Source organism: Rhinatrema bivittatum, chromosome 4 (assembly GCF_901001135.1).
Source record: "Rhinatrema bivittatum chromosome 4, aRhiBiv1.1, whole genome shotgun sequence".
Classification (NCBI taxonomy): domain Eukaryota; kingdom Metazoa; phylum Chordata; class Amphibia; order Gymnophiona; family Rhinatrematidae; genus Rhinatrema; species Rhinatrema bivittatum.
This window is the reverse complement of record NC_042618.1, coordinates 12,147,352-12,173,409: the sequence shown is the minus strand read 5'-3', so window position 1 is coordinate 12,173,409 and position 26,058 is coordinate 12,147,352. Positions and strand designations below refer to the sequence as shown.

Sequence of the window (26,058 nt, the reverse complement as noted above, 5' to 3'; positions counted from 1 at the left end):
CAGGGTGAGGATGCGGTCCGCGGCTCCCTTTCTAATGTCAGCTGGGCCAGTGAAGGAAGGGGCAATGGGAAGAGGAGGAGAGAGGAGAGAGAATCAGGAAGGGGGGGGGGGGGAGATACAGGAGATTGGTGTCAGAGGGGTTTCCCAGAGGTTTAGGCACCAGCTATGGGCATGTCTGAGAGAGAGCCAGGGAGGGATGGGGGAGGAAGATAAGAGGATCAGGGGGATGCAAAGGGAGAGAGGGTCTGGAGAATGCGATGAGGGGGACCTCTCTCTCTCTTCCCCCCCCCCCCCTCCTTCCACAATCTGTATCCTCCTCCCCTTCCCCTGCTGCCGGAACCTCCTCTCTAATCTCAGAACCTCTTTCCTTGGACCTCTAATCTCAGAACCCTCTTTCCTTGGACCCCCTTGGACCCCCGTTTCTTGGTATCTTTCCTCCTCCTCCTCCTGCTCCCCCAATCCATGAGATCTCTGATTCCTCTTCTTATCTTCCCCTGGCCCTCCCTCCCCTCCCCCCTCTCTCTCCCTCCTTCTCCTTCCCTACTTCCCCAAGATTCCTTCCCTCCATCCCAAAAAAAGAAGAAAATAAATAATCCAGGCAAGCAAGGTTGGGAAACTGTGCTTATGCAGAACAATGTAAATGTATGCAAATAGCTGCAGAATTTTGTCACTCTGGCCGCCGAATCTCTCCTTGATGTGGTGCAGGAAAGCGGGGGGCTGTGGTGAGATCTGGTGAAGGCACGTTCTTCTCCGAGCCACCGCTGCTTGTGGTCACACTGGAAGGAAACTGGAGAGAGAGAGAGAGAGTTTCACCGCAGCGTGCCTGACCGCACCATGAGAGGAGCCGCAAGCTTGGATTACTTAATCCTTCTTAGACCTCTCATCTGTGCTTGACGTTTTGCAGTCAAGGCTTGCGTTGAGTATGAACACAAAAAGGTAACCCATCCACTTTTAACCCTGTAATAGCCTCCCACTGTTAATAAAGCAGGGAGTGATGTCAGATTAATCCAGAACTGAATGCTGGAAAAGCTATTAGTAATAGCAGAAAGGTTTTGTGGTGAAAATAATGGTATTATACAGGCAAAAAACTGCTGTTGTCTGAATAAATCATATTGCCTTCCTTTGATCTCTGAACAGTCTGGTGCATTACTGGAATGAGAGAGGAGGATCTACATAATCCCCAGTCCTCAGGAAGATCCTATAACCCACTCCCCCCGCCCAGCCCTCTCCAGTGGCAGCCCACATACTACGGGATGGCCCACTGAAATGAGACTGACTAACCATATCGCATCAATCTTTCTGCCTCCTGCTACACTGGAATTGCCATTGCAGATTTGCAGGGAACTTAGAGACGATTAAAATATCTGCAAAGCAACGGGACTGGTTAGTTCTGCGGTGGAAAGTCCCCAGGGATGTACCCCTTGGACAGCAAAGGCCTGGCACAGGTCCACACATGCAGTTAACAGGTCTTGATTTATGCATTGTTTTTTTTCTCAGCCTGTGACTACTTTTCAAGATCAGGTAAAAAAAAAAAAAAAAAAAAAAGCCAATGCTGTTTTAATGCCGTATGCATTGCCAGGAAGATCTTACTTTGCCACCCATGGAACTGTTGATAGAGGGAATGAAGTTGGAACTCTACTGAACTAGATTTACTGAACCAAAGCTCCATTCATCACCCACTCAGGGAAAAAATAAAAACCTGATAGGAAAGAGATTGAGGAGGCTGGCCTAATGAGGTGTGAGTGCTATATGGAAGTGGAAGTCTACTGCTGAAACCACTGATTTTGTGGTCATGGTAAGAAGAGCGTCTTATCATTGACATGAGTCACATTATTAGTTCCCAGAAATCGCTATGGGGTGTTGTTTTTTTTTTTTCTCTCCTTCCTTTAGAAGAATATGAAAAAAGATGCTTCTCAACCTTTGGATTCTTATTTTCGGCATGCCTTGCTCACAAGTTGGGTCGGGCGACAAGTTTCCAGGCTGAGAATTACCACTGGCCGATCCTAGCAGCTCCGCTCCCTGTTGCGTGCTACCCACATCCATTCCAGAAACTAGCCGTTCCTTTTACCTGATGCAATATTAGGTTTTCAATAAGATTGGTCGCTTCACATTGTGCTTCACACATTTTAAAAATTCCAATGGGCGTCTAGCAGAAACCTTGGGTCAATTATCCTTAAACAGGAACCTAACACGTTGTTTTTTTCTTCTTTACTTCATCTCTTCTAATACAGTCAGAAGTATTAAAATAATTCCTCGTTCTTTAATAAGGGGCCCTTTTGAGTTTACTGTGGCCTGTAATTTACCGATGTCCTCTAGTTTAGGATTTCCTGTGGTTACTGGCAACAAATTCAGTTCAGCGTCACCCAAGGAGACTCTCATTTAACCTCTAGCTTTATGGGTTTTTCCACAAACAGTTACTATGATCACACATAATATATATTGGTAAAACGAGCTTAGGTTTTTTTTTAATTCAATGAAGCACAGTTATTCTCTTTTATATCATAGATGCGTTATGTTAGGGCTGAAAAGGTCCGGTAAGCAGATCCAGGGTTTTCACTATTTACTAGCTGATTTGTAGCTTCTAATGACAGCAGTTTATAATACTGAGAAGGGACTGTCCTACAGAATTAGCATCAACGCTCACCAGGAAGAGGCCAGTGGCAAAAAACACTCAGGGCCTGCGGTCAGAGCATTTACACGGCAGTAACATAGTGCATCTGATAGCTGGAATAGATCTGCATTTCATTAGGAAAATGGCCACCTGAGTGAGGCGTGCTGGGAGAGCACCTTCCTGTGACTTACCTGAGTGAGGCGTGCTGGGAGAGCACTGCCCTGTCACTTACCTGAGCGAGGCGTGCCGGGAGAGCGCCGCCCTGTGACTTACCTGAGCGAGGCGTGCAGGGAGAGCGCCGCCCTGTCACTTACCTGAGCGAGGCGTGCCGGGAGAGCGCCGCCCCGTGACTTACCTGAGCGAGGCGGGCCGGGAGAGCACCGCCCCGTGACTTACCTGAGCGAGGCGGGTCGGGAGAGCGCCGCCCCGTCACTTACCTGAGCGAGGCGGGCCGGGAGAGCGCCGCCCCATGACTTACCTGAGCGAGGCGGGCTGGGAGAGCAGCGCCCCGTGACTTACCTGAGCGAGGCGTGCAGGGAGAGCGCCGCCCCGTCGCTTACCTGAGCGAGGCGTGCCGGGAGAGCAGCGCCCCGTGACTTACCTGAGCGAGGCGTGCCGGGAGAGCGCCGCCCTGTGACTTACCTGAGCGAGGCGGGCCGGGACAGCGCCGCCCTGTCACTTACCTGAGCGAGGCGGGCCGGGACAGCGCCACCCTGTCACTTACCTGAACGAGGCGTGCCGGGAGAGCACCGCCCCGTGACTTACCTGAGCGAGGCGTGCAGGGAGAGCGCCGCCCCGTGACTTACCTGAGCGAGGCGTGCAGGGAGAGCGCCGCCCCGTCACTTACCTGAGCGAGGCGTGCCGGGAGAGCGCCGCCCCGTCACTTACCTGAGCGAGGCGTGCCGGGTGAGCGCCGCCCCGTCACTTACCTGAGCGAGGCGTGCCGGGAGAGCGCCGCCCCGTCACTTACCTGAGCGAGGCGTGCCGGGAGAGCACCGCCCTGTCACTTACCTGAGCGAGGCGTGCCGGGAGAGCGCCGCCCCGTGACTTACCTGAGCGAGGCGGGCCGGGAGAGCACCGCCCCGTGACTTACCTGAGCGAGGCGGGTCGGGAGAGCGCCGCCCCGTCACTTACCTGAGCGAGGCGGGCCGGGAGAGCGCCGCCCCATGACTTACCTGAGCGAGGCGGGCTGGGAGAGCAGCGCCCCGTGACTTACCTGAGCGAGGCGTGCAGGGAGAGCGCCGCCCCGTCGCTTACCTGAGCGAGGCGTGCCGGGAGAGCGGCGCCCCGTGACTTACCTGAGCGAGGCGTGCCGGGAGAGCGCCGCCCTGTGACTTACCTGAGCGAGGCGTGCCGGGACAGCGCCGCCCTGTCACTTACCTGAGCGAGGCGGGCCGGGACAGCGCCACCCTGTCACTTACCTGAACGAGGCGTGCCGGGAGAGCACCGCCCCGTGACTTACCTGAGCGAGGCGTGCAGGGAGAGCGCCGCCCCGTGACTTACCTGAGCGAGGCGTGCAGGGAGAGCGCCGCCCCGTCACTTACCTGAGCGAGGCGTGCCGGGAGAGCGCCGCCCCGTCACTTACCTGAGCGAGGCGTGCCGGGTGAGCGCCGCCCCGTCACTTACCTGAGCGAGGCGTGCCGGGAGAGCGCCGCCCCGTCACTTACCTGAGCGAGGCGTGCCGGGAGAGCGCCGCCCTGTCACTTACCTGAGCGAGGCGTGCCGGGAGAGCGCCGCCCTCTCACTTACCTGAGCGAGGCGTGCCGGGAGAGCGCCGCCCTGTCACTTACCTGAGCGAGGCGTGCCGGGAGAGCACCGCCCCGTCACTTACCTGAGCGAGGCGTGCCGGGAGAGCGCCGCCCTGTCACTTACCTGAGCGAGGCGTGCCGGGAGAGCGCCGCCCTCTCACTTACCTGAGCGAGGCGTGCTGGGAGAGCGCCGCCCCGTCACTTACCTGAGCGAGGCGTGCCGGGAGAGCACCGCCCCGTCACTTACCTGAGCGAGGCGTGCCGGGAGAGCACCGCCCTGTCACTTACCTGAGCGAGGCGTGCCGGGAGAGCGCCGCCCCGTCACTTACCTGAGCGAGGCGTGCCGGGAGAGCACCGCCCTGTCACTTACCTGAGCGAGGCGTGCCGGGAGAGCGCCGCCCCGTCACTTACCTGAGCGAGGCGTGCTGGGAGAGCACCGCCCTGTCACTTACCTGAGCGAGGCGTGCCGGGAGAGCGCCGCCCTGTCACTTACCTGAGCGAGGCGTGCAGGGAGAGCGCCGCCCCGTGACTTACCTGAGCGAGGCGTGCAGGGAGAGCGCCGCCCCGTCACTTACCTGAGCGAGGCGTGCCGGGAGAGCACCGCCCCGTCACTTACCTGAGCGAGGCGTGCCGGGAGAGCGCCGCCCTGTCACTTACCTGAGCGAGGCGTGCCGGGAGAGCGCCGCCCTGTCACTTACCTGAGCGAGGCGTGCCGGGAGAGCGCCGCCCTGTCACTTACCTGAGCGAGGCGTGCCGGGAGAGCACCGCCCCGTCACTTACCTGAGCGAGGCGTGCCGGGAGAGCACCGCCCCGTCACTTACCTGAGCGAGGCGTGCCGGGAGAGCGCCGCCCTGTCACTTACCTGAGCGAGGCGTGCCGGGAGAGCACCGCCCCGTCACTTACCTGAGCGAGGCGTGCCGGGAGAGCGCCGCCCCGTCACTTACCTGAGCGAGGCGTGCCGGGAGAGCACCGCCCCGTCACTTACCTGAGCGAGGCGTGCCGGGAGAGCACCGCCCCGTCACTTACCTGAGCGAGGCGTGCCGGGAGAGCGCCGCCCCGTCACTTACCTGAGCGAGGCGTGCCGGGAGAGCACCGCCCCGTCACTTACCTGAGCGAGGCGTGCCGGGAGAGCACCGCCCCGTCACTTACCTGAGCGAGGCGTGCCGGGAGAGCACCGCCCCGTCACTTACCTGAGCGAGGCGTGCCGGGAGAGCGCCGCCCCGTCACTTACCTGAGCGAGGCGTGCCGGGAGAGCGCCGCCCCGTCACTTACCTGAGCGAGGCGTGCCGGGAGAGCACCGCCCCGTCACTTACCTGAGTGAGGCAGGCTGGGAGAGCGCCGCCCTGTCACTTACCTGAGTGAGGCAGGCTGGGAGAGCGCCGCCCTGTCACTTACCTGAGCGAGGCGTGCTGGGAGAGCACCGCCCCGTCACTTACCTGAGTGAGGCAGGCTGGGAGAGCGCCGCCCTGTCACTTACCTGAGCGAGGCGTGCTGGGAGAGCACCGCCCCGTCACTTACCTGAGTGAGGCAGGCTGGGAGAGCGCCGCCCTGTCACTTACCTGAGTGAGGCAGGCTGGGAGAGCGCCGCCCCGTCACTTACCTGAGCGAGGCGTGCCGGGAGAGCACCGCCCCGTCACTTACCTGAGTGAGGCAGGCTGGGAGAGCGCCGCCCTGTCACTTACCTGAGCGAGGCGTGCTGGGAGAGCACCGCCCTGTCACTTTCTGCCTTCGGTCAGTCCCAGTGCCTGCGGGCCGCTGTGCGTCCTGGGCAGGGCACGCTGTCGCTCACAGCCCCTGGTTTCCTGAGTTAGCTCAAGGCCGAGGGTAGGTTCTGCTGTAAGAGTTTAAAGATTCTGTGGCAATTTCTTAAATTCTGCAACAGTTGTGACACATTTTGCATATATTTGCCTATTAAATGGTGCTTATTATTATTTAACCTTATAAAACTTAGGGGGTCATTTATCAAAATGCACTAAGGCATTTTTGCATGTGTTAAGGGCTTATTGTTAATGCATGCGATAGCAGCATATCATTGTATGGTGTGATGCAAATTTGGAAAATGGGAGGAGTTAGGGGTGGGGAGTGGGCTGGCTTGTCTACAAAGAGCTATTGCACAGACTTAATGCTGATTTGTAAAGAGAACCTGGCTATAATAGCATCTCCCTAGATAGGTATTTGTATCCCTATGGTATGCCCACCTAGTAACTCGAGGTGAGGTTTAGGTATTAGTGTAGGGGTTAGGGGCCACTTTGACATTCAAAGTGAGACGTACGAACAGAACAGTGCTCTCTTGTGAAGATTTGATGACCTTCAGAGTGAGGAAACTCACTCCAAGATGAGATTTGGGCAATGTTCTCTCAACCTAGCTTGATGGACTCTCTACCTGGGTAACATCAAGTTAGGTGGAGAGAACATTGTACAAATCTCAGTTTTGGGTGAGTTTCCTCACTCCGAAGGACATCAAATCTTCACAAGAGAGCACTGTTCTGTACGTACGTCTCACTTTGAATGTCAAAGTGGCCCCTAACCCTCTACACTGATACCTAAACCTCACCTCGAGTTACTAGGTGGGCCTCCCATAGAGATATAAATACCTATCTAGGGAGCTGACATTATGGCCAGTCTCGGTCTCTCTCTCTCATACACACAAACACACACACATATATATATATACTTACTGCAGGTTGTTTTCATCCTCAAGGTTGGGGTGGAACAGGATCTTGGTGATCAGTGCTAGGGAAGGAGAGGACATTTTGGGAGAAGTGGGGAGCAGAAAGAGGGGATCCTGGATCAAGGAAGGGGAAATTCAAGTTCAGTAGGAGGGCAGCCATATTATTACATCTCTCCTCCTTCTCTCACTCACTCATACCCCACAATCTCCACTGAGCCCTGCACTCACAGCCCCTCTGACTCACTGAACATCTGATCCCTTCACCCCCTCTTATCCCCCCTCATTCACTCTCTCCTTGCTACCTTCCACTCTCCTCACTCACTCTCAGCTCAGCTCACTACCCTCCAATCTCCTATTCCCTGCAATCCTTTCACTCGCCCCAATAACTACTCGCTCTCTCTCGCCCTCTGATTCCCTCGTTTACATTGCCCCCATACTCCCTGGACAAGGGTTGCTTTCTTCGCCCCCTTTACCTCCCCTCCAAGCCTGCAGATTGACTCAAACATTTGGCATCACACTCCTATTCTCCCAGCTTGCTACACATGGCGTCATCTTCATGCAGTGGCCCTGCCTCCCATCCCCTCACTCTCCTGCACCCCCCCTCTTATCCCCTCAGTCACCCTCCCATCCCATCATAGGGCTGAGTGGAGGTGAGTGGCAGCCCGGCACCCTGTGCTGCTGTCTCTATAGTAGGGACTGGTAGTAGTAGTGTGTGCTTTGAACCGCAGTGCTGTGCAGCCTTTCCATTCAAGCAGTAGAGGTACAGGATGTGGCCCGAGGTACCGTGCTGCTCCTGTCCTCCACCTAGCCCCAGGATGGGACTGGAGGGGGGTGAAAGAGGGGGCGTGAAGGAGAGAGTGTGAAGGAATCAGAGGGGAAAGGGGGGGGGGGGGAATGGATGAGGAGAGGAGAGATGCACCATTGCCTCATCTGCTTGTGCTTGGATGAGGTCCTTCATCCCTTTTGCCTTGGCAGCTCTGTGGGGCCTGGCCAGTTCCAGATATGAGGGCCAGATGTTGCAGCCATTACCGTGGCTGCGCAATCACGGGAGACCAAGGGTCCTGCTCTGAGTTCTGAATTTGATCAGCTGCTGTTTTATCTGCAGTCTCAAATCACAAAAGCAGCTGAAGGAACGGAAGCCACTTCTAGCAGACGACCGATGGAGGCAAGGCGACACGTGTTGTTTGTTCACTATTGACTGTACCTGGTCACACATGGCTGTGCAGATCATGGCTGTTAGGGTCTTTGGCTGAAACAGAATCAGCCATTGTCAAGGCAAACTCATTGGCCCTCAGTAAATGTTTAGCCTGGATGGTGTGCGTTATGGGAAGAATCGTTTTTGGGAGATGCCTGAAATCTGACTTGGTCTTCTCTTTGTACTGCTACTTTTCTTACTGGATTTCAGAAACCAGCCCGGTGCGCAATCAAGATAGCTACAGAGAAGAGAGCGATGGGGGCCGCTGTTCCTTTTGGAAAGTAGAAACCTACACTTTGACAGCAGGGGCCCCTCCCTGTCATCCCCCTCTGCCGTGCAACCTGTGCTATCCGTGGCAGCTGAGTTATCCACCCTAAAACGCTTCGGCCTGGGACAACTTTATTTTTTTTTTTCAAGTTGCGTTGAAAAATGAAGACCCTTGTTTTAGAGGGATTCCCCCCCCCCCCAATCACATGAGAAGAGGGACGCTTTGACAAAGGAAACCTGCTGAGGACTAGTATTCTGACTAAAGTTAACTAGAAAGGTTGGTTGTTTTTATTTTTTTTTCCTCCGCTATGCCTGTTCCCTTCAGCATGAAACCCATATTGCATAATCAGTGCTGCCTGAGGCAAAGCTGGGACAGCTGCAGGACCCTTTCCTCCTGCAGGCCGGATGAGGTGCTGCTCTCCCACTTGAAAACCTCTCCTAGATTATAGAGCTGTTTCTTTGACTCACCCCAAACAGGAAAAGACAAAAAAGCTGAGGGAAACGCAATTAGACACTGGAGCACTATAACATGCAATCATTCTCTCCATGATGCTGCAATCTGCGGTGATTCCAGTTTTCAGATCCGTCTGCTAACCATATATGAAGAGGTAAAACATGTGTACATGATCCCTTACCGGTGCAAATTTATCTTGCCAGGTTAGCACATATCCAATAAGGTAAGGAAATAACTGGTTACATACCCTAAAAATATAATAACACAAAACATATAAGGAGAGTATCTATGATTTATACAAAATAAAAATAATTATTTTAAATAATACAATAAAGTTATGTAATATTACAAAAATATATGATTATATACAACTGTTTACAAGTGATGTATACATTATTTAACATAACAAAACTACATTGTTTTATATTTTATTTTGTTTTCTCTTTCTTGAATGTAAAACTGTATGTTTGATTCACACACATGTAGTTTTGTTAACTAATGTATACATTACTTGTAAACTGAGTTGTATATAATCATATATTTTTGTAATATTATATAACTTTATTGTATTATTTATATTTAAAAGATTTTTTGAATTTTGTATAAATGATAGATACTCTCCTTATATATTTTTTGAGGTTAGCACATATGAAATGCATATCTAGGAATACGGTGGGAAACCAGATGTCATACTTTTAAAATCCTTTTATCTGCAAAGCTTCTTCCTATTATCTTCAAAGGTGCTCTTAGGCCTGGTTTACAGGACTGTCCTAATTTTCTTTCATGCTCACCTGCGCCCCCTTCTCTTGCAACATTCAGTGACTGAGCACTCATGACGAAATTCTTCCGAGAGCTGATTCCTGCGCTTCTTGTGGTCAGCCACCAGGTGTCGCAACAACAGCACTATTTCAATTAATATCCCCTCTCCCCCCCCCCCCCCCACCTCACTCTGGGATTTTTGGTTGTTACTTCATCAGAACTCCCAATCTGGGTCAGGCTGAGAACAGGAAATTCAATCAGGACCTGCGGAAAAGTATGAAGCTTGATAAGTCAAAGTGTTAGGCATACACACCAAACACACACACATTACACTGGGCCAGATACAATATATTTTTTTTTTTTTAAAAAAGGTACAATCTGTAGATTTTATTTTTTTAGCTCTCTTGTCAGTAATTCTTTTATTTATTTATTTATCTTTATTTTGCTCCGCTGCCAGCTTTATCAGTTCTGCAACAGCCTCTACAGAAATTTGTGCCGGCATAATGAGAACTGCACGCTTTAAGGAGCGTGTGGAATGTGTGTGGCACAGAGGGATTTCCGCAGGGGTCCAATGATATATCAAGATGAGACTGGAAATACCACCAACAGTGTGAGGTTTTGTTTTTTGTTTTCGCTTTAATGCTGAAATGACTTTACCAACCCCGATCTGCTCGGCCTCTGGCTACCACCCCATCCGCTGGGCAGCTTGAAAAACTGTGCCTCTGGTCTCCAGCCAGAGAGCTTTAGTTATGTCCATGGAGAAAAATAAGCAGGGGGGGGAGGGTGGGAGAAACTCAGCAAGAAAAACGAGAAATTCTATAGCTCTATAACACCAGCGCTCCCCACCTGCCTTCACAACAAAGAGTTATTGTCATAAAATCTTCAAGGAATAATGCTACATTTGTCCGCAATGAACTATCTGCCAAATAAATCTTTTAAAAATGGAGCTTTTTGTGGGTGGGTGGGTGGGTGTGTGTGTGTGAACCTTTGGCTTCACAGGACTTTTAAAAAGTCTAATACGTTTAACACATGTAGACAGATGAAATTCTCCAGTAGTACTGGAATAATCATTCCGAGTCAGTTTAGGGACTCTGAACTAAAGGTGAGCATTATGAGGCTAGCCTAGGCATGTGAGCAGAGAGCTTCTTAACCGACTCCCCCCCCCCCCCCCCCCAGCCAGAAAAGAAATACCTTCCCTTCAAAACTATCAACTTGTGCTTGAAACGGCCGTTCAATATTAGTGGCCGATCTACGCGCCGGTCTGTTGGGGTAGTGTATGCCGCAGTGTGTCCGTGGGATTTGATTTATATTGCACATACTAAACGGGAGGTTAGATTAAGGATCGTCAAGCTCATCAGATTCATGATGTCAGGTTTTTTCTTGTTCAACAGATTCAGAACAATCGTGGGGGTGATATTACCCATCGGTTATGGCAGATGGAACAGAAGTTCATCTCTGGGTGGAACACTTCAGTCCCTTATGGATTGAATAAGGAGGTCGAGTGGGAGGCATTTTATTGAATATTTGTGAAGTATGTATGTATTTTTGATATAGTGGAGTAAAACTTGTGTGAGGTAGTAGTCCTGTCTTGGGTATTTGGATGGGAATTGGGAGACATGGTATGACTGGTTGAAAAGCTTTTTGATTGGTCAAACTGGAGTATTTAAAGATGGCTGCAATACGAGGCGTGTAAATGGATGGAAGCATTTTTGCTAATCGGTTTGTGAGTGTTGGGAGATTACAGGATGGCATTTAACAGGAGTTTGTCTGTTACACTGGTAAACAAGGTAATTGTTTTGTGGTGTTTATTTAAGCAGGATGTTGATGTTGTTTAAAAGATGTGGCTAAGTATATATTTTATATATATACTAGCCGTTAAGCCCGAAATAATGGGCTACATTACCTTTTTTTTTTCGGTCCATTTCCTTACCCCTCATTCTCCTCCTCCCCCCCATTCTCCCTCACCCTCTAGTCTCCCTCCCCCCTCCCCCCTCTAGTCTCCCTCCCCCCCTCACTCCTCTCTCCCCTCAGTCACTCCCCCTCTCAGCTCATTCACAACCTCTTCGGATGGCGCAGACGGAAGATCTCCAGGGGAGGTCCCTCCCTCCCTCCCTCCCTCGCGCGAGCCGCTGCCGCTACTGCTTCTCGCTGCGCCATTTTTGTTACAGGCAAGCTCTGACCGACGTGCTGCCCGCGCATGCGCGGTAGAGTTGCTCTCTACTGCGCATTTGCGGCACGTCGGTCAAGCTTCATTTATCTAGTAGATTTGTAGGTGCACAAGAAACGTTGCAGTAAGGCATTTGTAGAAAGTGCGGTATGAGCTGGTATCAGATGGAGGATTAAAAGAAACAGCCTCTTTTCGAGGTGTCGGTAAGGAGTATTTGAAAAATTTCTTTGAGAAAGTCTTTTATAAGTTCATTGAAGAGATAATTGTGAATTCTTGTTTTTTATATTGGTTCTTTTAGAATCGTCGGATGAAGGATCTTTTTGAATTGGCCCTAGCGGTGAAATAAGGGACCTGATTCGTGGAATCTAAGGACGGAGATTACTGGATTGCAATAAGGAACCAATTATAAATCGTGAAGCTGTTTGTATATTTGGGTGATATAATCCCCTGAAGAAGCCCAAGCGGGTGAAACAAGGGATCTTGTCAGGAAAGCTGGGAAAGATTTGGGAAAATGCTTGGGGAAAATTCTGAAAAATTGTTTGGGTGAAGAAAGGTTTTGGGTGATTTTAAATGAGGCCTATTTTATGATGTACGTGAATGTGTTGGCATGATTGATGGGCTGAATGATATTACGTGTGATCAAGTGAAATTGATATACATTTAGAAAAAGATACAGCTGATAGTGTGCACCTTGTGAACACATGTATGTGTGAATTGTTATTACATAGGATTTGTTATTTGAGACATGTATGTCATGACTAGTTCATAGCTTTTTTAGTGGTTGTAAAGATTTTAAAAAAATGTTTGTAATAAAAACATGTGTAAGGATTTTTGATGTAATTTGATTACCCCTGTTTGCTATTAATGTTGATGTGTATACAGAGGATAAGATATACTTTCTGTGTTTGCTCTTGATGCTGTCTTCTACTTTGTGGCTAACAGTTAAGGTTGCTTCTAGGCCTCAAAATTCACAGCAGCTCCACAGATTCCCTATGGGCTGCGGCTCCGTTGATTTCAGTGTAGCATGTCCAGTACTGGTTGGGAAAATCATTGATAAACAAAGGTTAGTTCCCCATTTCACAAAAGTTATGCCAAAGACACAGAATGGAAAAATATATATTTGATTGAAAAGAGAGCCCTTAGGCATTTTTGATCGTGAAATCTTGACAGGTTTTCAGTTTACTTTTCAAACTATGATTTATACCTTAGCTGTCAGGCTTTCATATAAAAGAAGGATGATGGACTTCTTGGAATAATCCATGTACGTTATTCTCTGTTCTTAGTCTATTTTAAGATTTGTTAGGGAGCAGTAAGACTCTGCTTCCTGGAAGGCAATGTAGGAGGCATGTATACGACAGTAAACCTATTGGTAGACTTGTAAGGTGTCATAATGATAACACCCACATAATTATAACATTCTTGAGAGAGCTAAGAATATGACTTGGAGTTTAAATGTTGGATAAGATGCACGTGTCAAGGTAGTCAAACAAAATGTTTTCAAAAACTTCCTGTCTTTTGCCAGCGGTTTATAAAATGAATGGAAGTGATATTCAAGGAGGAGTGCAATTGCTTAATTTCAAAGTGGCCTCTGGTGTTGAACCTCATAAGAAAGGAATGCAAGGCTTGGGTGGCTCTCTCAGGAGCTGACATCATCAGACGATGCCTTGGTCATTGTCTAGGTCTAGAGATGTCTCTGATCTATTTTCATCGTAACTGAGCATATAACACAAGCAACAGAAGCTGGAATCGCAGAGCAGGCAGCCCAAAAGCAGGTCCCGTATATGGTGCTGAAGAGTTGGAAACATGTAATTCATTCTAGCCCAAAATCATTTGATGCATTCAACTGCTTGTTAACTTTAACTTTAATGGCTTTTTGCAAGGCAACTAGTATAAGATGTTTATTTCAATACCATGTTACTTAAAGTTTTTTTATATGTTCTAGGTTCTATGTAATGCTCTCAGGTAAGTTTAATTGTTTCACTGTAAACCGGTTTGATTTGTATCCAATGCAAGAAGATCGGTATATAAAAAACCCCAAAAATAAATAAATAAATGCAACTAGAGAAGAGAATGATCACAAAGTCCCATCTTGTAGCCTGTTCTCTAACTCTGCTGCAACCCCACAGTCTGCTGGGCTTACCCTCAAGTCCCCACTATTAAGGATTCTCTCCGGTTCTCCCAGGCTTTCTTGAATTCTGTTATAGATAGAATTCAGTAACTTTAGATGTACTACAAATATAAACATACATTTTTACCATTAGTTTCTTCATGAAAACCTGTGTGATTTAAAGGGACTTTCAAAGACTTTCATGAGTCCAAGTCATTTCACTGATCATTTAAACAACATAGGGGTTTTCATTGTGGAACCAATCTATTTATTTTTTATCTCATGGGACAATGTCTCCCAATCTGTCAGGTCGATACAGTAACGTTGAGTTAAAGATTCCCGGTCTGTAACGTGCTGGGAGCGCACAATACAGACGAGTAAGGCCATCCAGCGATACAGTCTCCAGTTTCACGCGTCCTTAGCGCTTCCTAAACCCTTTCCTAAACCCTTTCCGCACCCGGCATGTAAATGAACGAAAAAGCTGTATAATGAAGGAATTAGCTATTCCCCTGCGATACTGTAACGGGCGCTGATATTATCTCCTCCGTAACCCGCTGTTCTGCCGCGGCCTTAACCTGCTAGTTTACCGCCTCCCCCTAGTAGGAGTTAGTGTAGTGTAGTGTAGGGTAAAAACATTGCTTACCCGCCCTGGTCCCGTCCGGTCTCCTGCAGCCCCGTCCGGTCCCCTCCTCCCGAAGCAAAAAAAAAACAAACGAAAAAGTAGCAAGGCTCGGGCCTGCTATGGTAAGTGTAAAAAGTGTAAAAAGTGTTAAAAAAAAAAACCTTTGTGTTATATAAAAAAATAAAACAATTTTAAATACCTGTCGGAGGGCCGTGGGTCCAGGCGGCCGGCGGGCAGCCATCAGCGGCATCCGGTAGTCCCTTCTCCCTTCCTCCCTCCCTCCCCTGCCTGGATGAACGCCAAAATCGCACGGGCGGGTCGGCAGCGGGGGGGGGGGGGCCACAGCGGGGGGGCGGCAGCAGGATCCGGGAGCGGCGGGTAGGCAGCAGCGGGGTCCGGGGGGGGGGGCAGTGGCAGCAGGATCCAGGGGTGGCAGCGAGATCCGGGGAGCGAGTAGCGGCAGCGTGTTCGATCGGGCAGGCAGGTAGGTGGCAAAGTAAAGATGGCCGCCTGCACGGGAAAATCGTGCAATTGGCTGCTGAAGACGTGACGTCACGACGTTTGGCGTCACGGGGTGTGACGTCACGTCTTCAGCGGCCAATTGCACGATTTTCCCGTGCAGGCGGCCATCTTTATTTTGCCACCTACCTGCCTGCCCGATCGAACACGCTGCCGCTACTCGCCCCCCGGATCTCGCTGCCACCCCCGGACCCCGCTGCCGCTGCCTCCCCGGACCCCGCTGCCGCCTACCCGCCGCTCCCGGATCCTGCTGCCGCCCCCCCCGCTGCCGACCCGCCCGTGCGATTTTGGCGCTCATCCAGGCAGGGGAGGGAGGGAGGAAGGGAGAAGGGACTACCGGATGCCGCTGATGGCTGCCCGCCGCCCACCGGGACCCACGGCCCTCCGACAGGTATTTAAAATTGTTTTATTTTTTTATATAACACACAGGTTTTTTGTTTTTTACACTTTTTAAACTTTTTTACACTTCCTGGTGCCTGTCATTTCAAATGTCATTTGAAATGACAGGTACCAGCGCACCCAGGTTACTGTATAGGCGCTGTTACAGCGCCTATACAGTAAAATGGGTTGCGCGGGCATAACCCTTCCCTAACGCTTCACAGCCGCGGCATGCATTTGCATGCGATTAGAGGAGAGTATCGGGGAGTTAGTGAAGAGAACTGTGCGTGCGGGGAGGAAGGGTGCGCCTGACACTGCCGCACTGTTTTTACCGCGGCCTTACTGTATCGAGCCGTGTGATAGGCATGAGCCCCATTCACAAGCCAGGATCTGTTTGGGTACAGTCACATTCTCTCAAATACTCTGCTAGTGTCTGCCTCAGTACCTGCATTGCACCAAAAAGAGCTTTCTTCTGGAGCTGATAAGATGTACTGTTTATAGGCCACATATGAAGGTGTATTTGCAAGCTCTTTTTAATCAGGGCCAGTGGGACTATTTCTTGATCTGTGATTGCATCATTTGGTACTTCAGGATTCTCTCTCTCTCTCCAGACCTTGTACAGAATAGTTACTTGGAACTGACACTTCTATTAGCAATGCTGTTCTTATGCATTCTCCTTTATCACAATGCCTGGTTTTCTTGCATCAAGCTTTTTTATCGATTGGAATGGGAATGTCCCAGGTAATAACAAGTACTTTATTCTCTGCAATTCTGTCAGGGAGGGATCCAAGTACTTTTCTGGTGGAGTGAGATGTTAGGATATTTATTTACACTGCTTCCAGTGCATGAGCCATGCTCGCTCTTACTATGCCTTTCCAGATTCAGGCCTTAGGACACCAACACATCATACCCAGTGATGAGATGTGCAACTGTTTTTGGTTCTGCTTTACAAAATCTAAATTTATCTGTTTTCCCAATTTTTTTCCCATGCAGACTATGAACCATCTTCTCCTTAGTCTACTGTCATGTGCTGCAGTTATCAATTGCTCATCATTAGGGTTAAGTTGATCTCTCATTAGACACGTCTGTGTCAAGTCTTGATCTACTTGTAGTTGCAGAAGTAACTTTCTGTATTTGCCCGTCTTGTAACCCGTGGGTTAATTTTTTTTTTTATATTATATTTACTTGCTCCCAGGAGTCTGCTGGAAGAGCTGCATTTAGGGCTGTCAAAGCCTTGGCATGAGTGTCACAGCCCAGGACTGCGGTAGCAGGAAATGGCAGCTGGGGGGCTGCTGAAAAAGCGACCATAGGTCTGGCAAAGAGGCTGCTGCTAGCCAAGTCATCCAGGGGCCGAGATGGAGGCAGAGGGCAGTTGTTTTTCTGACAGCTGCAATGATCGCGGCTTTGTAAGAAACAGGAGAGGAGCCGGTGCTGTCTCTTAATGCCCCCGGATCGGAGGGGGGGGGGGGGGGGGAGGAGTTCATCCTCGCGATCACAGGGGATCCCAGCACCGCCGCAGCCCTCGCGGGTTTTGAAGTGGCCACGCTAAGGACGCCGTGTTTACGTCATCCCAAGCCTGCAATTAGCATCAGCCCGCCCTGGGGAAGTCCCCGGCGCCGGTAGCGCGTGGGTTGCACCGGAAGTGCACCGCGGGGTCCCTTCTATTTCGCGCCTGAAAGAGGGCGATTTAAAAATTAAAACATGATGAGAGCCAAGCGGCGAAATTAAAAAATAATGCAAGATTCGGGGGGGGGGGACACAGCTTGAGCTCACACGTTCATTTGGGAGCTTTGGGTGAAAATCACCGGACCTTGTCCTAAAATGCATTTTTTCCTCAAAAGCTAAAATTGGCCAAAAATAAATATTGGGTGCAGGTCAGGCGGACCTCTGCTAGCAGCCACATATGTTTTGAGGACCCAAATTTGTCCTAATTACCCCAGGTTTCAGCGGGTGCCATATGACCACAAATAGCCCTAATTGAGAGGGAGCTCAGCACCTCCACTCTGCCCTTCAAAAGATTTTGGAGGGGTTTAGATGAACTCAAACTCTGTTAGTTGGGAATGATGTGAGGAATAACTCTAAAACAGTTACATAAACCGGAATATCCTGTACCAAAACCCCAGTGAGCATCAGTGAGAAGCTGAGAGAACCTTAAATAAACTTATTTTAAGAGAAATCTGTGAGGAAGGGATTACGTTTTATTGTGGATTCATATGAGTTTTACTTTTATCCTAAAAATTGGGGGTCTGAGATATTGGGGAAATACGAATCACTTTAAGTTGGAAGAGAACATCTGGTTTATGAGTCAAATTTCTATGAAATTTGGACTTCATTCCACGTAAAACTCTGATCCAGTCCCAGTTTTTCCAAAGAGCAGACTCCATTTCGTAGCAGCACTGCTGCAAAATTCCAATCCGTGCGTATGCAAATGAGCTTTCCTCCACCATTTTGTGTGGAGACGGTGAGAGGGCGCTGTAAAGAGGCTGGTGGAATTACACACTGGAGTTCCCAGCTGACTGAGACATTCAGATCCTGTTCAAGTCTTTAGTTAGGCTCAAAAATTCCCCAAAGTTTATTCTTACAACTCCATGTAAAGAAGTGGGGGGTGTTGATATGATAAACTATGTTAAAACTTTCCCTAAAGGATCCTGGAGAACTACTTGAGCTGATGTCATCAGTGGTGTAGGGTTCTCTCCAGACGGTTAAAGGGAAGAGTCTGGGAGAGGGACAATTGGCAGCGCCACTGAGCAGAAGGCCTTTTATATCTCAGTTCTTCCAGACCCTGCTGTAAAGGATTTAAAGTGTTTGAAAGGCACATACTTCAGAGTGAATGTATCAATGTGAATGGAGTATTTCAGTTGTGGGAATCCAGAGAATGACAGGTAAGAGCCAAGATAGAGGAGTTGACTTTTAATTTTAACAACAGTGGCTGAAACGCGAGTTACTTTCTCAGCCTTTGCTAGAGAAATACATGAACAACTGAAACTGGGAGAAGAAATGGTGAAGTGAGTTTGTGATTGCACATTTAGTCGTACGGCTATATAACCCCTTATTTGTGATCTGAAACTCAGATGTATACTTGTCTCTTCAATAGCAGAGAGATCAGAAGTCATTGAAAGAGGTGATGGGAGATGTACCTCCTAGATAAATAGGACAGTAGTCAGGGAGTAACCTATCTTAGATTCTCTTTTGAAGTGAAGAGGCTGGAGTAAAGGACAGACTGCTTCAGTAACTGGTTCTAAATTATGTGGGAAAGTATAACTGAATTTAACTCTGAATTAAATATCTAGTTTCCACCTGCGTCCCCACCCCGTAAGATCTAAACAGTGCAAGGACCCAAGGCTCTAACAGTGAGCAGCACAGTGAAAGGGATAAGTAGATTTTCCTTAGGGAAACCAATCATACCCTGAGGATTGCTACACTGGGTGATTCCAGTAAAGTGCAAGGGAGCAGTGCACATTCGGGCCGATACAGTAGAAACCGCGGGAGAGCCGGCGCTCTGAGGCGAGCGCCCGCTCTCCCGACGCACGCCCAGGCCACTCTCCTGGGCGCGCGATCGAGTATTTAAATGAGGGCCCGCGGTAAATGGCGCTAGGGACACTAGTGGGTCCCTAGCGCCTCCTTTTTGACAGAAGCGGCAGCTGTCAGCGGGTTTGACAGCCAATGTTCAATTTTACCAGCGTCGGTTCTCGAACCCGCTGACAGCCACAGTTTCAGAAAACGGATGCCGACTAAATTGAGCATCCGTCTTCCAACCTGCGGGCCGCGGGCAGATTTGAAATTTTTTTTTATTTTTAATTTTTTTTAGCTTTGGGGCCTCCGACTTAATATCGCTATGATATTAAGTCGGAGGGTGTACAGAAAAGCAGTTGGGCAGGCGTTAATTTCTGAAAGTAAAATGTGCAGCTTGGCTGCACATTTTACTTTCTGTATCGCGCGGGAATAACTAATAGGGCCATCAACATGCATTTGCATGTTGCGGGCGCTATTAGTTTCGGAGGGACCCCTTACTGTATCAGGAGTAAAAATAGCACGTCGAAAATGCACAGCCAAACTGGGCTAAAAGTGTGCGCGGCCGAGCGCATCATACTGAATTGGCCCGATTGAGAGACCATTACAACAGTGTTTGTGCAAATGTAACATTCCTGTGAGAATGCAAAATTATATGTGCAGCTAGGCTGGAAACTGATTAATAATCATTACCCAGTAAATACTTGGCCCTGTAAAAAGGAAATAAAGCAAGTGTCACTGCACTTGAGAAAATTCTGAAGAATTCTTCAGTGCCTTAGAAGAGGAAAACAGGACTTTTTAAAAAAATTGTATTCACTTAGCTAGCCCAGTTCAACAAGGCTACAGGACAGCAGAACATTTTAGCACACCCTCGGAAGATTTTCAGTGATAGAATAGAGAGAATATACACTATTCCTTTATTTAAAGCATAGTCAGGAAACCACGATCCCCACATTGACCTGGGAGAAGGAGTACCTTTATCTACTCAAGCTATGCCCACTACCTGTGACGCTAGCCAACATCAGTGGAGGGGACAAAGAACAGCATGCGTCCAGCAAACTCAGCTATGTGTACACTTAAGAAAACAGACATGCAATTCCGTTTAGCTAGATTATCCCAGACAGAAAGCAATTGAGAAACTCTGAGAAAACAGCACATAGTAACTCTGGTTTAATAATAAGAGAGAGGGAGAGTTACAGAGTGATTCAAAGCTCACAAACAAAGAAGGAGAGAGAGAGAGAGCCTATAGGAAAAGGAAATGTGAGTGAGAAACACAGAAATGCAGAAACAGGAGAACAAACATTTCTGATACTCAACCAATGTCCCAGGAGAGCAGCTGTACTCCACAGCAGCTGAAAGACAACATTTTCACACACAGACTCAAATTCCTTCAAAGAATAGCAGTCAATCTTGTACTTCAGAGAAAGTAAAGTTTCTTTAGGAGCAGATACTTATCTGATGAGTAGTCCAACTAGCCAGAAGAACCGGTTCTTTTCTGAGTCAGGTACTGTTACCTATATAAGCAAAAGACAAACGGGTGAAGTGTTGTTACTGAAATTGCCAGTGCAGATGTTTTGCTAGTGCTGCAATTGTTATAAATAAAGCGGAACACCTCAAGGTTCTCTAAATGCATTTGTATCCCATGGACTATTGCTTGCAAGTCTCTGTCCCCGGGAGGCTGCCTGGGTGGGTTCGGCCCCTCATTTCCTTTGAGAAGACCCAGAAGGAAGAACAGCATCGTTTCCTCACTCTGGGTTACATCTAACAGCGATTCACTGGGCATCATCAGAGACCTTATTGATTTCATATCCACCTTCAGACTTCTGAGCAGGAGAGTCACTGTATTAAGCAGGTTGTCGGGTGGGTAAGGCTCTGTGCTTTAGCCAATTTTTTTTTTTTTCTTGTTCCTGGTCCAACTCTTTAAAAATATTTTTCTTCTCATTTTGCAAGTTCTATTGCTTCTTTCCCCAAGTGTGCTGGTGAGTTCCCACTTGTGCCTTCTAATCATTAGACTCATTGTCCAAGCGTAAGGAAGGAGACCGGTTTTTGGCTGTTCACTTATGTACTTCATCACTTTTGAGTATTTAGATCTGTAGATGCTGTTATGTGTGCTTGGAGGTTTATAATAACAACTCTGTGAGGATAACTTTCAAACCAAGGAGTGAGGCAACATATATGAGTCTATATTATTAGTCCTGGGGGAATTCTGCACTACTACGGAGTGCAGAATTTGCACAGAATTCCCCCGCCCAGAAAATTCCAGTTTCTGCACAAAACTTGGAGCAGATCCCACTGTGCTGTGAGTGGAACCCATTCTTTTTGCGGTGAAGAGGAAGGAGGCCCCGGCGTGCTGCGTTGCGGTGAAGACGGAGGTGCAAGTCCCGGCATGTCGTCAGCGGAGCAGGCACCGATGAGTCTGTGTGTAGTGGTTGTGTGAGAGACTGAGAGGCTGTGTGTAGCGGTATGTGTTTAAGATTGCAAGCCTGTGTGTGTGTATATGTGTGTGTGTGTGTATGTGTATGGGAGAGCATGAATGAGGGTATGTGTGTGCCAGAGAAAGGGAGTCTTTGTGAGAAGATTGTGAAAGAATATGTATGTGTGTGAGAGAGGGAGCCAATGTGCAGGTGGGTGTGTGTGTATGAGAGAGACAGGTAGTCTGTGTGAGGGTGTACGCATGAGAGAGAAAGGGAGCCTGTGTGAGGGTGTGTATCTGTCTGCGAGAGAGAGGGGGCCTGTATGAGGGGGTACCTATGTGCACAAGAGAGAGGGAGCCTGTGTGTGTGTGTGAGAGAGAGAGAGAGAAAGGGAGCCAGTGTGCCGGGTTGTGTGTATGAGAGAGAGAGGCAGGTAGCCTGTGTGAGGGTGTATACATGAGAGAGAAAGGGAGCCTGTCTGTGTGTGTGTGTGTGTGTATGAGAGAGAGAGAGGAAGCCTGTATGAGAGGGTGCATATGTGCACAAGAGAGGGAGAGGGAGTGTGAGAGGGACAGAGGGAGCCTATGTGAGGGGTAGTACCGAGAGAGGGATCAAACTCTGGGAGTGGAGATAGAGTGGAAGGGGTTGAGCCTAGCAGGGAAGAGGCAAGATAGTGGGGGTTGAAGGAATTTGGGGGCCTGAGAAGGTAAAGCGAAAGGAGATTGGCCAGGGAGAGAGGGAGGAACGGACATTTCTACAATGTACTTCTAGGGAAATTCTGTTCAAAATATTTAAAACTTTACATCTTTAACTAATACATTTTTTTCTGTATTACATTTTAAATGAATTACTTAAAGATTGTCATGTATATTGTGCTATTTTAACCAATATAAAGTATGCAGAAATTTGCAGAATTTTCAATATTTGTGTGCAGAATTTTCTATTTTTTTTTGTGCAGAATTCACTCAGGACTAATAAAAACAAATATATATAGATATTTGCTAACCTATGCATATGATATACATGCAGTTTATAAAACACATATATCTCCACCCTGCAAGCTATGCATGTATGTAGCTTTACCCTTGAATACATGCCATGCATTGGAAAGATGTATATCGGCGCATTGAAAACATGGACTTTTCCTACATCTTTTAAAAATACACATTCATATATTTTTAATTCAAAAGTAAAGTGGGACTTATACACATAAGTCCTGATTTATGTGTGTAAGTTGGCCAATTTTAAAACATGCACGTGTAAATGAAATTAACCAGTTACCAATTAGTCCACAAGTTTTCCCAGTCCTTTTCCAGGGCATTGAGATCTTCCTGTTTTTTTAGTCTGAACTCTCCCAGTTCACTCAGACCATCCACCCAGTCAGTACTACACAATAAAGACCCCTAATATCACTTACGACAAATAATTCACAGGTTCAAAAATATGCGAGTATGTTTATTTCTCATTTCTTATATACCACTTAGCCGATACCAGATCTGGCCAGAGCGCTTTACAACAAAATACAATCAATGTATACAAATTCTAAAACAAATAAGAATAAAACAAGTAAAATACATAATACTCAAAATAAAACAAAATACTTTAACCCCAGATATCTGTGCTGTTCACAAATTATATCCAGCCTGAGCTAAGTTGGAAAGAGACAAGTCCTAACCTTTTTTCTAAAGTTAAGAAAATTCTGCTCCAATCTCAAATGTACACGCGTAAGTGTCTTTTAAAATATCCACTTGCACATAAAAGTGTGAATGCTGGGAATGCCGTTAGATCGCCCCTTTTTCACATGTGTATATGTGCGCACAAGAGTGAAAATCCGCATGTATTTTTGACTTTTATAAAATATGGAATACGCCAATAGAGGCTACTTACACGCACATGTGCTGATTTTTACGCATGTACAGTTTTGAAAATACATCCCATACTTATAATTTATTTCTATAAGGCCCATACTGCCTTCAGCTCTTGGAATGTGCAATCCCAGTATGGAAGAGCTGGTGGGCATGGAAGAGTTTTGTTTTTTTCTGTTCTGATATCCAAGATCTTTGTGGGCCAGTCTACAATTCCAAAACTGTAGGAGAGTGCAGGGATTACAAGTACCTAGATTGTTAGGTTGTATCTTGCTGCTATAGTGTTTTTCAGTATCGATTTACGTCTCCTGCAGCATTCATTGCTGTTCTATTCTGCCAGTAACTTGTTCTGGATTGTTGCACCTTCTCCTCCTCCTAGATATTTGTATACACTTTCCTGCTCAAGTTCTTCAATCCTTCCCCTCCTTAGTCAGGGAGATGTTTTCAGTTTTGCTTCATTTTTCTTTAAGAATTGTTGCCTTATCACCCAGGATGAATGTCACCCTGATGTCATGAGAAGGTTTCCACCAATCAGAGTTGTTTTACGAAGGGACACTCATAGGAGCTGTATGTAATCCTGCGCTGTGTGAGTGTATCAAGAATGCCTTTTTATTTTCTTAGCTGAAAGTCTGGGAATTGATTGACCAAATTAGCAGAACTGATTGGTGAAGCAGCTTTTTGGGGAAATGACACCTCCAGTGTTTTTACAGCCTTCTGCCTGAAATTAAATTTCACTGAGTTTAATGTTCGTTTTCTGGCCCACCCATACAGTAAATCATATATTCAAATTTTACAGTGTTCAGTTTTCACAGCCAGAAAGCCTTCAGAATTCTCTAATGTGGCTGGCAATTTCGGATATGAAACAAATTTAGGAAGCAGAGCATATAGTGCAGTGCACACTCCATCAGCTCTTCTTATCCCAGCTAATTCATTTCTAAGAAAAGTACTTTTGAAACAGGCAACACGTTTCTTTGCTCTGATTACAGCATAAGTACATTTCAGCCTTAAATGTTCTGCTATTTACATGTCTAAAACCACAAGCATGTTTGCCTATGTGCAACTTGGCGAGCGCTCGACTTTGTGAGCCATAACCCTTTTCTAGCACATATTCAGGAAAAGTTGAGTATTATTCCTGATGTAGCTTTCTTTGAAATGAGAATGAAATGCAGCTCTGTTTGCATTTCAGATATAGTTCCTATCTGATTTCTTTCAATAAAAAGGTATATACTTTTCATTATGGCCACACTCCATGATTTGAAGATTTTTTGTTTTGTCCCGTGTCCACATTTCTGCTGAGTTCATGCTTTACATATATCTTTGAGATATTTGCTTAGATCCATGTCAGATGAGACAGTCCATCCCAGTCCTGGTTTTTATCATCCATTCCTAAGAAACTGTACTACAAGTCTATGGATGCATTGGGAGTAAGACCAAGATCGGCTCAGCTTTTCTCATTTGACGTAGAACCTGGCTTTTGCTCTTCAGACCGGCCATGGGGTTGGAGATGCTGCAGAAGTTAGTGTCCCATAGGCCCTGAGGAAGGAGTTCCATCCATTTCATACCGGCAGCCACCTATTGGCCTGACAAAGCCAAAGCAGAGAGACTAAATGAATTATTTGCTTCCTTGTTCACTGAGTAAGATGTAAGGCAGATACCCATGCCAGAAGTAACATTTAAAAGTCATGATTCAGAGAACTGAAAAAAAATCTCATGAATCTGGAAGATGTACTAGGGAAAATTGACAAACTAAAGAGTAGCAAATCACCTGGACCAGATGATATACATCCCAGAGTGCTGAAAAATGAAATTGCAGAACTGATTTTGGTACTTTGTAAACTATCATTAAAATCATCTATGGTACCTTGTAGAGTATTCAGACCTGCTGAGGCCTTGGGAATAGCCAAGGAACACTAGACTTCACTAGTCCAGTTCTGGTATTTACAGTGTTTCACACTTACAGAAACAAAATAGTGGCTCACTTTGCATCAGGTACAATTGATAGGTAAAGTAAATCGGGCGAATTTTAAATCACCCGTGCAAGTAAAATATGGGGGTTACGCACGTGGTCGGGCCTTGCATGCGCATTTTAGAAGGGGCGCGGCCGCGCACGTAATCCTCGTTATGTGCACAGGAGCCGGGCTGAAGAAAAGGGGCGGTCTGGGGGTGGGGAGGGGAGGTCCAGGGGGCAGGGAGAGGCGGAGCTGGAGATGGCCGGTACAGCGACTTATTTGGAGCTTAGGGGCTCCTTAATTGGAGTGGATTGGGAGGGACTGGGAGGGAACTGGGGAAGGCCGCGATGTGTCACCGTGTGAAAATTGCATTATTCAACCCCCCTTGCACGCGCCTCCCCAGATTTTATAACATACGTGCGCCGGTACGTGCATGTTATAAAATCGCGCGTCCATGTGCATGTGCCGGGTAGCGCATGCACATGGACATGCGCGCGTAAGTTTAAAAGTCTACCCCATTCTGTACAAATATACCAGGAGGTCCTATCAGCTACTTGAAGCCTCCTCAAGCTTTCTAGGCTTGGGATCTTATGGTAGGGTGAAGGGAACCTCCGTTTACCAAGAATCCCTTGCAGGATTCTGCTTTAAGGAGGACTGGGTTAGAAACCTGAACCGGGATCCTTAAGGTAGAATGAGGGAGTTGTCAGTATACTCTGTCACATACCCTCATACTTAGCTCAGCCTTGTCAGGTCGAGCGTCCAGACTTGCCCAGGGCACACCCTGGTTCTGTCTCAAGTGGCTCCCTCCTCCATGAGTATTTT

General features: G+C 47.8%; 1 long non-coding RNA gene across 1 annotated transcript in view; it reads left to right on the top strand.

The window, feature by feature from the left end:
- Positions 1-18,218: 18,218 nt before the first annotated feature.
- Positions 18,219-26,058, top strand: part of LOC115089627 — a 42,934-nt gene continuing 35,094 nt past the window's right edge. Inside the window, exon 1 of the long non-coding RNA XR_003856190.1 lies at positions 18,219-18,380. This is a non-coding gene — a long non-coding RNA (uncharacterized LOC115089627). The remainder of the gene's footprint in view (positions 18,381-26,058) is intronic.